Genomic DNA, 10,229 nt, shown 5'->3' on the forward strand with positions numbered 1-10,229 from the left:
TAACTAAATGAACATGAAATCATGTGAGAAATATGCCTGTGTTAGAAAATTGAATTTTTGTTTTCTAGCGCTGAAGGAATTCACTGAAATGCTTGTCTACAAACATTCTGCAAATAAAAAAACTATGTGATTTACTGTATGGTTGTATTAATAATTTAAATAATATAAATCTTACACTGCAGTTGTTGACAAATGTTTGTAATTTCTGCGGATGTCTCTGAGGAAGTTATCTGTAACATAAATCAAATGAATAATCTTGCTGTAGGGAGAGCGGTGATGGTTGTATTCGGACGAGTTTAAACTCTGGTCTGAAACACCATCAGTTTAAGAAATGAACTACAGTCAGATGAAATGTCTGTCATAGCCTACATGATCACCAGACTCCTGAGGAGATGACAACAGCTGTACATCTCTGTACAGAAACATAAAGGGTTTATAGGACAAAATACACTTGTGTTAAACATTAACATTTCACTTCTGGATCATAATTTCAATAAATGACAAGACTTGTGCCATATATCAGTAAGAAGATTCTCGTCCTTAAACTGATAACATCTACTCAAAATCTCAAACAAACCCTTCTGATCAGAGGATTGTGACATGAACTTTCCTGTTTATTACTTGACACACACAGTCTGAACAAACTGAGATGATTATGTCTGTGACATAATGTTTGTTTGTTTGACAACTACTTATCCCATGGTTTATATATTTGTTAAATAATTTCCCCAATTGTTTTGCAAAGTTTCTTTTTTTGTCTTTTCTTTTTTATTTTATATAACATTTTAAACGGTCCATATTTAATAACAGCAAAACCAACTGTTAATAGTTTTTATTATATTATGATACTATGTTAACATACCAATATGATATTATTATTGTTGTTGTTGTTAAATCACACACACACACACACACACACACACTTTTTTAGAAACAGATCATAGATCTGTGCATTAAACTGAAAAATGCATGTTGTGGATAAAGATGATGCTATCAGTTTTTTTGGTTTTTACTTTTTATGCTCACTTATTCATTCTTAAGCTATTTTTTAATAATTGAATAAAAGAAATCCCATATTATTATGACATTACATATAACTAATACAATGAACTGCTCAAACTGATTCACTTTAACTTTTATAGGGAGATTAGCAGAAAAAAAAACACTTTAAAAATAGAAATGCTACCACATAAGAAATTCATAAAGAAACTAACATGTGCTCCATATAAAGGTCTAAAGTATGCTAGGAAAATAGCTTCATATACTGTGTGTGAAAGTGCAACAGTAAACAGCAGAGAGCAAGCAGTTAATAAAGTCATTAATCTTCAAAGAGCTGCTCTCAATATTCTGTGATGGAGTGGAAATAATGTACACTAAAACTAAACTCTTATAGGCCTTATGTGCTCTTATAAATGAAGTGGCTAACATTTACTCTTCCCTCATCTTGAAAGATAAAATGTTCTTGATTTACAAAATAATAAGGTTAATTAAGCACTGATGAAGATATGATATATGGAGGAAGATTATCTGCAAATATGTGTAGCGCCTCTCTAACGTGCTGACAATGAGAGGTGGCTATCCTGAGTTCTTTAAATATCTTTCAAATCAAATAAGTGAGGTTTCACAAATAAATGTATGAGTATCTAACTTGTGTGTGTGTTATTACTACCTTTCTAAATGAAATAATATTCCCCTTTAAATCACAATTTAAGCAGTAATATTCACACTTTAACAGGAAATTAAAAGTCTTGGAATTACTCTTCTCCTTAACAATTTCAAATTTAACCCTAATTTTACTCTTTTTCTTAATTAACTTGAAATAGAGAGAGAAATAAAACAGCTGGCAAAAACCTATCTTAAAATGAAATACCCTTCAAGTGTTCAAATGATGCAGGCCTGAATGTAGCTCGGGTACGTTGTAGCCTTAAACTCAATGGCTATTTCACCATGCAGGCCAAACGTCTGTCTCTCACTCCCTTCTTACCCTTGACCTCTCCAGTGATTGGCTCATACGCAAAACTTTCAGAAATAAAATAAATTCACAAAACATTTGTGTAACTCTTTCTTACTATTTTCACAGGCATCTTTTAAACATTTTCACATATATTATTACCCAACAAATATTTAAAATTTTAAATGCTGTATACCGTAAGTGAACATTACACCATATGTATTTCTCTCATTGAGCAGGATCAACATTTCTTTGCCGGTCAATGAATTTTAACCTTTTTTAACCTTAGACTATTTATTAAACTATGAAATTAATTATTCAAACTAGTACATCTTATACTAAAGAACATTTTTTCAACCGGGTTACATATGCAAACAAAAGTAGCTAGTATTCCGTGAATACTTAAATTAAGATAACAAAGAATTTAGAATTTTTTTTTTTCCAACCTGTAAGTTTTGCTAAGAGAGAGATCAAGGAAACATTCTTCAGTTTGATTTCAACCTTGATTTCAACAAATCCTTCATCCTTCAAAGAGCAAGGTTAGGTATTGAGAATGAGAAGTTGTCGTCATAGCACAAAGCCCCTCCCTCGATATCACGGTCTCCGCCATGTTGGAAGGATACCGGCGGCGAAACAGGATTGTTTACATGTGTTGTTAAGAGGAGGTTCTCGCAATTCTGCACTGTTTTACCATGCCTGGAAGTTACTGCTGCAGTACCTCACACGATACATATGGAAAACATAGGAACAATGGAATACAGTTTTTTTAGGTTACACCAAGCGCAAAACAGCGGTATTTGGAGAAGCTCTCAAGCGGCACAGAGACCTGGACCATTTACCTCCATGCACACATATGGACATTGGCAATTATATTTTTTTTGTTTTAAGTTACTACACAATACAGGAGTTTAAAAGCCACAAGTCTTTGGAAAGTTTCGAGGCTTTCTGCTGTGGCTGGGTCCATCTACAGCAGGTGATGAAAACAGTGCTGCACTGGCCAAAGTAAGTTTATTCACATGCGTTTTAGTGTATTGTAATTACATTGCATTTAGAATGCACTTCTTGACCAAAATGACAAAGTAATTAACTGCGACTGAACACTAGATTGTAACGAGATGTTCAATGTATACAAACGTTTCCAACATGTTTTGATGTAGGCTAAACCTGTTTATGTTTAGTTATAATTTGATTTTAACCCAATGACACATACTGTACCAGGTTTTTTTTGTTGGGGGCTGCAAAGTGGACAAACCAGTTCTGGGTTAGCTAGGGTAGTTAAATGTGTGATTGCGAGATGTAAATGTCCGGGTTAGATTAAAGCCATTAACAGCGTGAATGCAAAGTGACTTACATTGTAAACAATATAATTCCCAATGTCCATATGTGAGCACAGAGGTAAATTGTTCAGGTCTCTGTGCCGCTGCAGGGAGCTCGTATGGGTCGATATTTTAGATGCCTGAGAGCTTCTCCAAACACCGCTGTTTTGCACTTGGTGTGAGCTTGTTCCTGTAAGGTCCCCTTTCTTTCGCCTTATGTTTTTGCATTGCTTTACTTTCTTCCTTTTCTTTCGCGTATTCGTTGATCCGTCTTGATCTGTTCCGCCGACAAAATAAATGCGCAAAAATGAAAGCGCTCTGAAATGTTTAGTCGCGCCTCTGTGAAGTTCTGAAGGCGTTGCCCCTGGCAACCGATAGCGTGTCCTACCATCATGGCCGACCGGCTCAGACCCCTCCCAAATCAACCCAAATCGGCACGTGACTCCTCAATCTCAATACAATTTTCACAATTTAGAAAAAATTATAAAGACATGCACGAAATACATAATTACGGACAGACAGTAAAGCCCTTTCACACTGCCATTCCGGCAAATACAGGGGTAAAGTGTTCCTGCAATTGTTCCCTGGTCGCTAGATTTGGCACTTTCACACTGCCAGTGATGACCCAGGATATGTGCGTGCTTTCACACACAACCCTTGAAGATCCCGTAACGACACGTGACATCAGCGCGTGACGTGTCGACAACGCTAGGCACGTTATACTTTCACTGAAGCAAGCAAACGATCTCGCGTCAGCGCGGAAAGTGAGGAACTAACTGATCTCTGCTTTATTACAGTTTGCACATGTTTTCGTCGCGAACGTTGATCTTCCTTCAAAACAACCGGTAAAAGAGTAGCGCGATAACGCGCGTCATCACTTCGATACGGAATTAGATCTGGCTTTTGTTCACACAGCACTCGTCTCGGGTCGAACCCCGCAATGTTACTAGGTCCCTTATTGTTTCCCCTGTGACCCGTGTCCTTAACTGCACTCTGTTCAGAGAAACCACGTGACCTCCTCAAATCCGCTCCAGTTTCACAGTCTATGGAAAGCCTTTTTGACATTTATTCTTTAAGCTGTACTAGTATCTTTTTCCAAGTTACTAGTACTTATTTTTTAGATACTAGTATCTTTTCCATTAAGTACTAGTACTTATTCATTAGGTACTAGTGCTTATTCTTTCGGTACTAGTGCTTATTCTTTAGGCACTAGTGTCTTTTGTAAAGTTACTAGTACTTAATCATTAGATACTAGTACTCAATCATGAGATACTAGTACTTATTCATTAGATACTAGTGCTTATTCATTAGGTACTAGTACTTATTCATTAGATACTGGTACTTATTTATTAGGTACTGGTATTTATTAATTAGATACTAGTACTTATTGATTAAATACTAATACTTATTTATTAGATACTAGTATTTATTTATTAGGCACTAGTACTTATTCATTAGATACTAGTACTTAATTCAATAGTGACTAGTAACTTTTATATTGTTACTAGTAACAAATTTAAATTTTTTGCTATTGACTTCTATGGGGATCCATCATTGAGATATCAACTATTGAGTTTTGACTAGTATGTATTCCACTAGTGACTAGTACTTAATTTTTATGTACTAGTAGTTATTCATTAGGTACTAGTGTGTATTTTTTAGATACTAGTACTCATTCATTAGATACTAGTACCTATTAAATAGACACTAGTACTTATTCATTAGATACTAGTACTTATTATTAGATACTAGTTCTTATCAATTAGATACTAGTACTTATTTTTTAGATACTAGTACTTATTAATTAGGTACTAGTGCTTATTTATTAAAAACTAGTTGTCATTCATTAGATACTAGTACCTATTAAATAAATACTAGTACTTATTTAATAGATACTAGTAAACATTTATTAGATACTAGTACTCATTCTAAATGTTACTAGTATGATTTTTTATTTTACTAGTAATTTTTTTTGTTGAACTCTACTGTAGCCATTTGGACTAGTCATAACATAAGACGAGTGAAAAGGCAGATCTGACTAGTAAGATAAGAATAGTTACTAGTAGTGATTAAAAAAGGTACTAGTGTCTAAAGAATAAGAACTGGTACCTAATGAATAACTACTAGTATCTATTAAATAAGAACTAGTATCTAATGAATAAGCACCAGTATCTAAAACATAAGTACTAGTATCTAATGAATACTTACTAGTAATATTTAAATAGATACTAGATACAATTGCAATAATTCCTAGTCAGAAATTAAAAGATGATATCAAAAACAGAATAACTCCGAGTCCCTGTTCGTTTGGAGATATCTTCAACCTCATTAAGAACTAGTAAGAATGCATTTGGAGATATCTTCATTTAAGCAGGTCATTACATAAACATGAGTACCTCTCCACCGTCCAATCAGAGTCCACATGGTAATGCAACACGCAGAATAAATTTGCATTAGGATTGCGTTTTAAACTTTATTCTCATAAAAATACGCGCGATGGTTTGAAGAGCAGAGATAAAAGCATATATTGTCACAGTAATTGTTTATTTTCATCAAGTTTCATCAGTAAAACGTCTATCTGAATGTTATTCAGCTACATCTACAGCAAAGCTGAGTTTCCTGGAACTTCATCAGTGAGTCTCACTTGTAGAGTTTCTGCGCGAGGGGCGCCCTCCGGCGACGAGTATGAATTAAAAATAAATTCATTGAGTACTCATTATTGCTTGCAAAATCCTAATTTGAGTAAAAATAGCTAAAATAATTAAGAACGTTCTACTATAGAAGTGTGCATTTTTTTTGCAGCTATATTTATATTTAGTCTTGTATAGGCTTCTCAGTTTTGTATATTATAGTAAAATAGTGTTATTACAAAAGTAATGTTCCTTATTTTGTTTAGTGTTTTTATTTAGAATTAATAACCATAACCATTATTAGTTTTATTGATATATATATAGATATATATATACTAAAAAATAAAAAACATTGGGCAAAATTGTGCAGTCCTTCAAGTACAGCAAACCTGGTGTTTTATTATTATAATTTTTTATTAATACCTTTTGGCCTTCTTTTCAAATAAAGGAAATGTTTGTCTGAAAACCACAAGGTTTGGATTTTGTCACACTGTCTAGTCTCTGTTTCCCTGGGTGTCCACTAGTGGGCTCACTTCCCCTTAGGCACTTCACTATAGGCACTAGAATTCCTCTAGTCTGGGCCTGTCTTCACAGTAATTGCACTGCACGAATCGTCACAGATTTTGGGTGCCCTGTACAGAATATTAATGTAAAAACATTCATTGTCTGCAGCACCAGTGCTACAGTCATGCCCAAAAATATGGACAGCTTTGGTATATATGTATGATGATAAAGAAGGCTGTGAAAATTAATCTGCATTGTTAATCCTTTTGATCTTTTATTAAAAAAAAAATTCTAAAAATTCTAACCTTTCATTGAATAATAAGAATTTAAAATGGGCGGAAATATTATTATAAAATAAATATCTTTTTCTCTAATGCACATTGGCCAAAATTAAGGACACCCTTTTATTGAATTATTCTTTAAACCTCCATTTGCCAGTTTAACAGCTCTACATTTTCTCCTATAATGCCTGATGAGGTTAGAGAACACCTGACTAGAGATCAGAGTCCATTCCTTCATCCAGAATCACTCCAGACCCTTCAGATTCCCATCTCCATGTTGGTGTGTCTTCTCTTCAGTTCATTTTCTGTAGGGTTCAGGTCAGAGGACTGGAAAAGGCTATAGCAGAAGCTTGGTTTTGTGCTCAGTGACCCATTATTGTGTTGTTTTTGAGGTTTGTGTTTGATTGTGATCCACACATGGTCATTATAAGATTTCTAACAGAGTCAGTCACTTTTTGTTTTTTTATCTGTTGGTATTTCATATAATCAAAGATGCCATGTGTCTAAACAAGATGTCCAGGACCTCCAGCAGAAATATAGGCACACAACATCAAAAATAGAGCAGTATATTTCATTGTACATATGGTTTACTTTTTATCTCTGTGTTCACCAAACCCATCTTGAGTGTTTGCTGCTAAAAAGCTATTTTTTTTAGTTTCATCTGACCATAGAAGCCAGTCCCATTTGAAGTTCCAGTCATGTCTGATAAATTAATATGCTTTAGTTTGTTTTTGGATGAGCTAGGATAATTTTTATTGTAACCATCCCAAACAACATGTGGTGATGTAGGTGCTGTTTGACAATTTTTTGTTTGACAAAGGTTTTCTGAGCCCGAGACTCAACTATTTTCTGCAATAACAGCTGTGATCCCTGGAGAGTCTTTAGCCACTCAAACTGACCTCCTCACCATGCATTAGGATGATAAAGACACACATCCTCTTCCAGGCAGTTTTGTAACATTTTCTATTGATTAGAAATTCTTAATTATTGCCCTGATGTTGGAAATGGGGATTTTCACTGCTCTAGCTCATTTGTTAATCACATCTTGCAGTCACTTTCTAATTTGTGAAGCTCAATCATCTTTTGCTGCACATCAGATATATATTCTTTGGTTTTTCTCATTGTGATGGATGATTAAGGGCATTTGGGCTTTGTTTTCCCTCTTCTTTATATTTATGCGAAACAGGAAGCAATGGCTGGATAATTTCATGTTCATAATCACTCTGGAGTGCTCAAAATTGTGAATATGACTGGGAATATACTTTAGAGTTATTTTACTCATAAGAATTTCTAAGGGTGTTCTTAATTGTGGCCAATGTGTATTGTAGAAAAACATTTATATCATAATGATATTTCCCCCATTTTAAATTATTATTATCCAAAGAAAGGTTAGATTTTTGTGAATTTTTAAAATAAAAGATCAAAAAGATTAACAATGCAGATTAATTTTCACAGGCTTCTTTGATCATGTTTACCAAGGGTGTCCATATTTTTGGGCATGACTGTATATAAAAAAAAAAAAAAAAAATTAACATACAGCTTGTGTATGATATTTATTGTTTTTACTGGAGGAAAAATAGGAAAATAACAGCTAATACAATTGGTGTCGTATCTACATCCTGCCAGCAGAGGTCACTCAAAGACCATTAAACACATTAGGCTACTATATTTATGAAATTACAGTTAAAAAAACGGACAAAAATACGTTTTCAATGTGCTTGTGTAAAAAAATAATTGTTTCTTTTCTATTTGGTTTTCTAAAAAAAAAAGTACATCCATCTCCTTGTTTCTGTTTCCTGATTAATCTCTCTCCTATATGTTGTTGGCTCATTAATATTCAACATACAATTACCATACTGGGCAGAAATGCTAATTTAAAAAGTACTAGTATCTATTAATTTCAGGATATCTCTGGTCTAAAAAGTCACTAGTAACTAAAAAATAAGTACTAGTTTTATTTTTTGTTAACACGGGAAGTTTAATTAAATACTAGTCACTATTGGAATAAGTACTAGTATCTAATGATTAAGTACTAGTATCTAATGAATAAGTACTAGTAACTTTACAAAAGACACTAGTACCTAGAGAATAAGCACTAGTACCTAAAGAATAAGCACTAGTAGTTAATGAATAAGCACTAGTACCTAATGAATAAGTACTAGTACTTAATGGAAAAGATACTAGTGTCTAAAAAATAAGTACTAGTAACATGAAAAAAAGATACTAGTACAGCTTTTAGAATAAATGTTAAAAAGGCTTTCCATAACAGTCACTGTTTTCTACTAATGTTGAGTCGATGCGCCACCTAGTGGAGATCACTGTACTAGAGCTATTTTAGTGGTTTTAATGTAGAGGTGCATCTCAATAAATTAGAATGAAATTAATTTATTTCAGTAATTCTACTCAAATTATGAAACTCATGTATTAAATAAATTCAATGCACACAGACTGAAGTACTTTAAGTCTTTGGTTCTTTTAACTGTGATGATTTGCTATGCTGTCCATGTCAAATGCAGAAATGTTAATCCATGCATTTATGACCTCAAGGTTAGATTATTGTAATGCTTTATTGGGTGGTTGTTCTGCACGCTTAGTAAACAAACTACAGCTAGTCCAAAATGCAGCAGCAAGAGTTCTTACTAGAACCAGGAAGTATGACCTGACCTGGTACTCAGTACAGCTGAGTCTACTCATTTTCAAGAAACATGTAAAGACTCATCTTTTTCGCAAGCACTTAACCAACTAATACTAGCACTTTTCCTTCTTTTTTTATAAAAGAAATATAAAATAAAATAAAAAAACCTTGCTATGCGTTCTGTACTAGACTAATGAACTGAGATTTGTCATGGCACTTGTAAACTTTTGTTTTTCTTTTGTTGACCTGACTGCTTCGCTTTGGATAAAAGTGTCTGCTAAATGATTAAATGTAATGTAAATGTAAATGACCACATTAGCCCAGTCCTGTCCACACTGCACTGGCTCCCTATCAAACATCGTATAGATTTTAAAATATTGCTTATTACTTATAAGTCCCTGAATGGTTTAGCACCTCAGTATTTGAATGAGCTCCTTTTACATTATAATACTCTACGTCCGCTACGTTCTCAAAACTCAGGCAATTTGATAATACCTAGAATATCAAAATCAACTGCGGGCGGCAGATCCTTTTCCTATTTGGTGCCTAAACTCTGGAATAACCTACCTAACATTGTTCGGGAGGCAGACACACTCTTGCAGTTTAAATCTAGATTAAAGACCCATCTCTTTAACCTGGCTTACACATAACATACTAATATGCTTTTAATATTCAAATCCGTTAAAGGTTTTTAGGCTGCATTAATTAGGTAAACCGGAACCGGGAACACTTCCCATAACACCCGGTGTACTTGCTACATCATTAGAAGAATGGCATCTACGCTAATATTAGTCTGTTTCTCTCTTATTCCGAGGTCACCGTGGCCACCAGATCCAGTCTGTGTCCAGATCAGAGGGTCACTGCAGTCACCCGGATCCAGTACGTATCCAGACCAGATGGTGGATCAGCACC

At 34.2% G+C, this 10,229-nt stretch overlaps 3 protein-coding genes across 4 annotated transcripts in view; all 3 read left to right on the forward strand.

The window, feature by feature from the left end:
* The window catches only part of LOC127979732 (antigen peptide transporter 2-like), a 412,715-nt gene that overhangs the window by 188,962 nt on the left and 213,524 nt on the right, over positions 1 to 10,229 (forward strand). The window lies entirely within an intron of this gene.
* Positions 1 to 10,229, forward strand: part of LOC127979734 (patr class I histocompatibility antigen, alpha chain E) — a 268,175-nt gene that overhangs the window by 163,664 nt on the left and 94,282 nt on the right. The gene's annotated exons all lie outside the window — the stretch shown is intronic.
* LOC127979735 (HLA class I histocompatibility antigen, A alpha chain) overlaps positions 1 to 10,229 on the forward strand; it is a 340,316-nt gene that overhangs the window by 159,000 nt on the left and 171,087 nt on the right. The window lies entirely within an intron of this gene.

The sequence above is a fragment of the Carassius gibelio genome, chromosome B19 (genome assembly GCF_023724105.1).
Source record: "Carassius gibelio isolate Cgi1373 ecotype wild population from Czech Republic chromosome B19, carGib1.2-hapl.c, whole genome shotgun sequence".
In the NCBI taxonomy this organism is placed as follows: Eukaryota; Metazoa; Chordata; class Actinopteri; order Cypriniformes; family Cyprinidae; genus Carassius; species Carassius gibelio.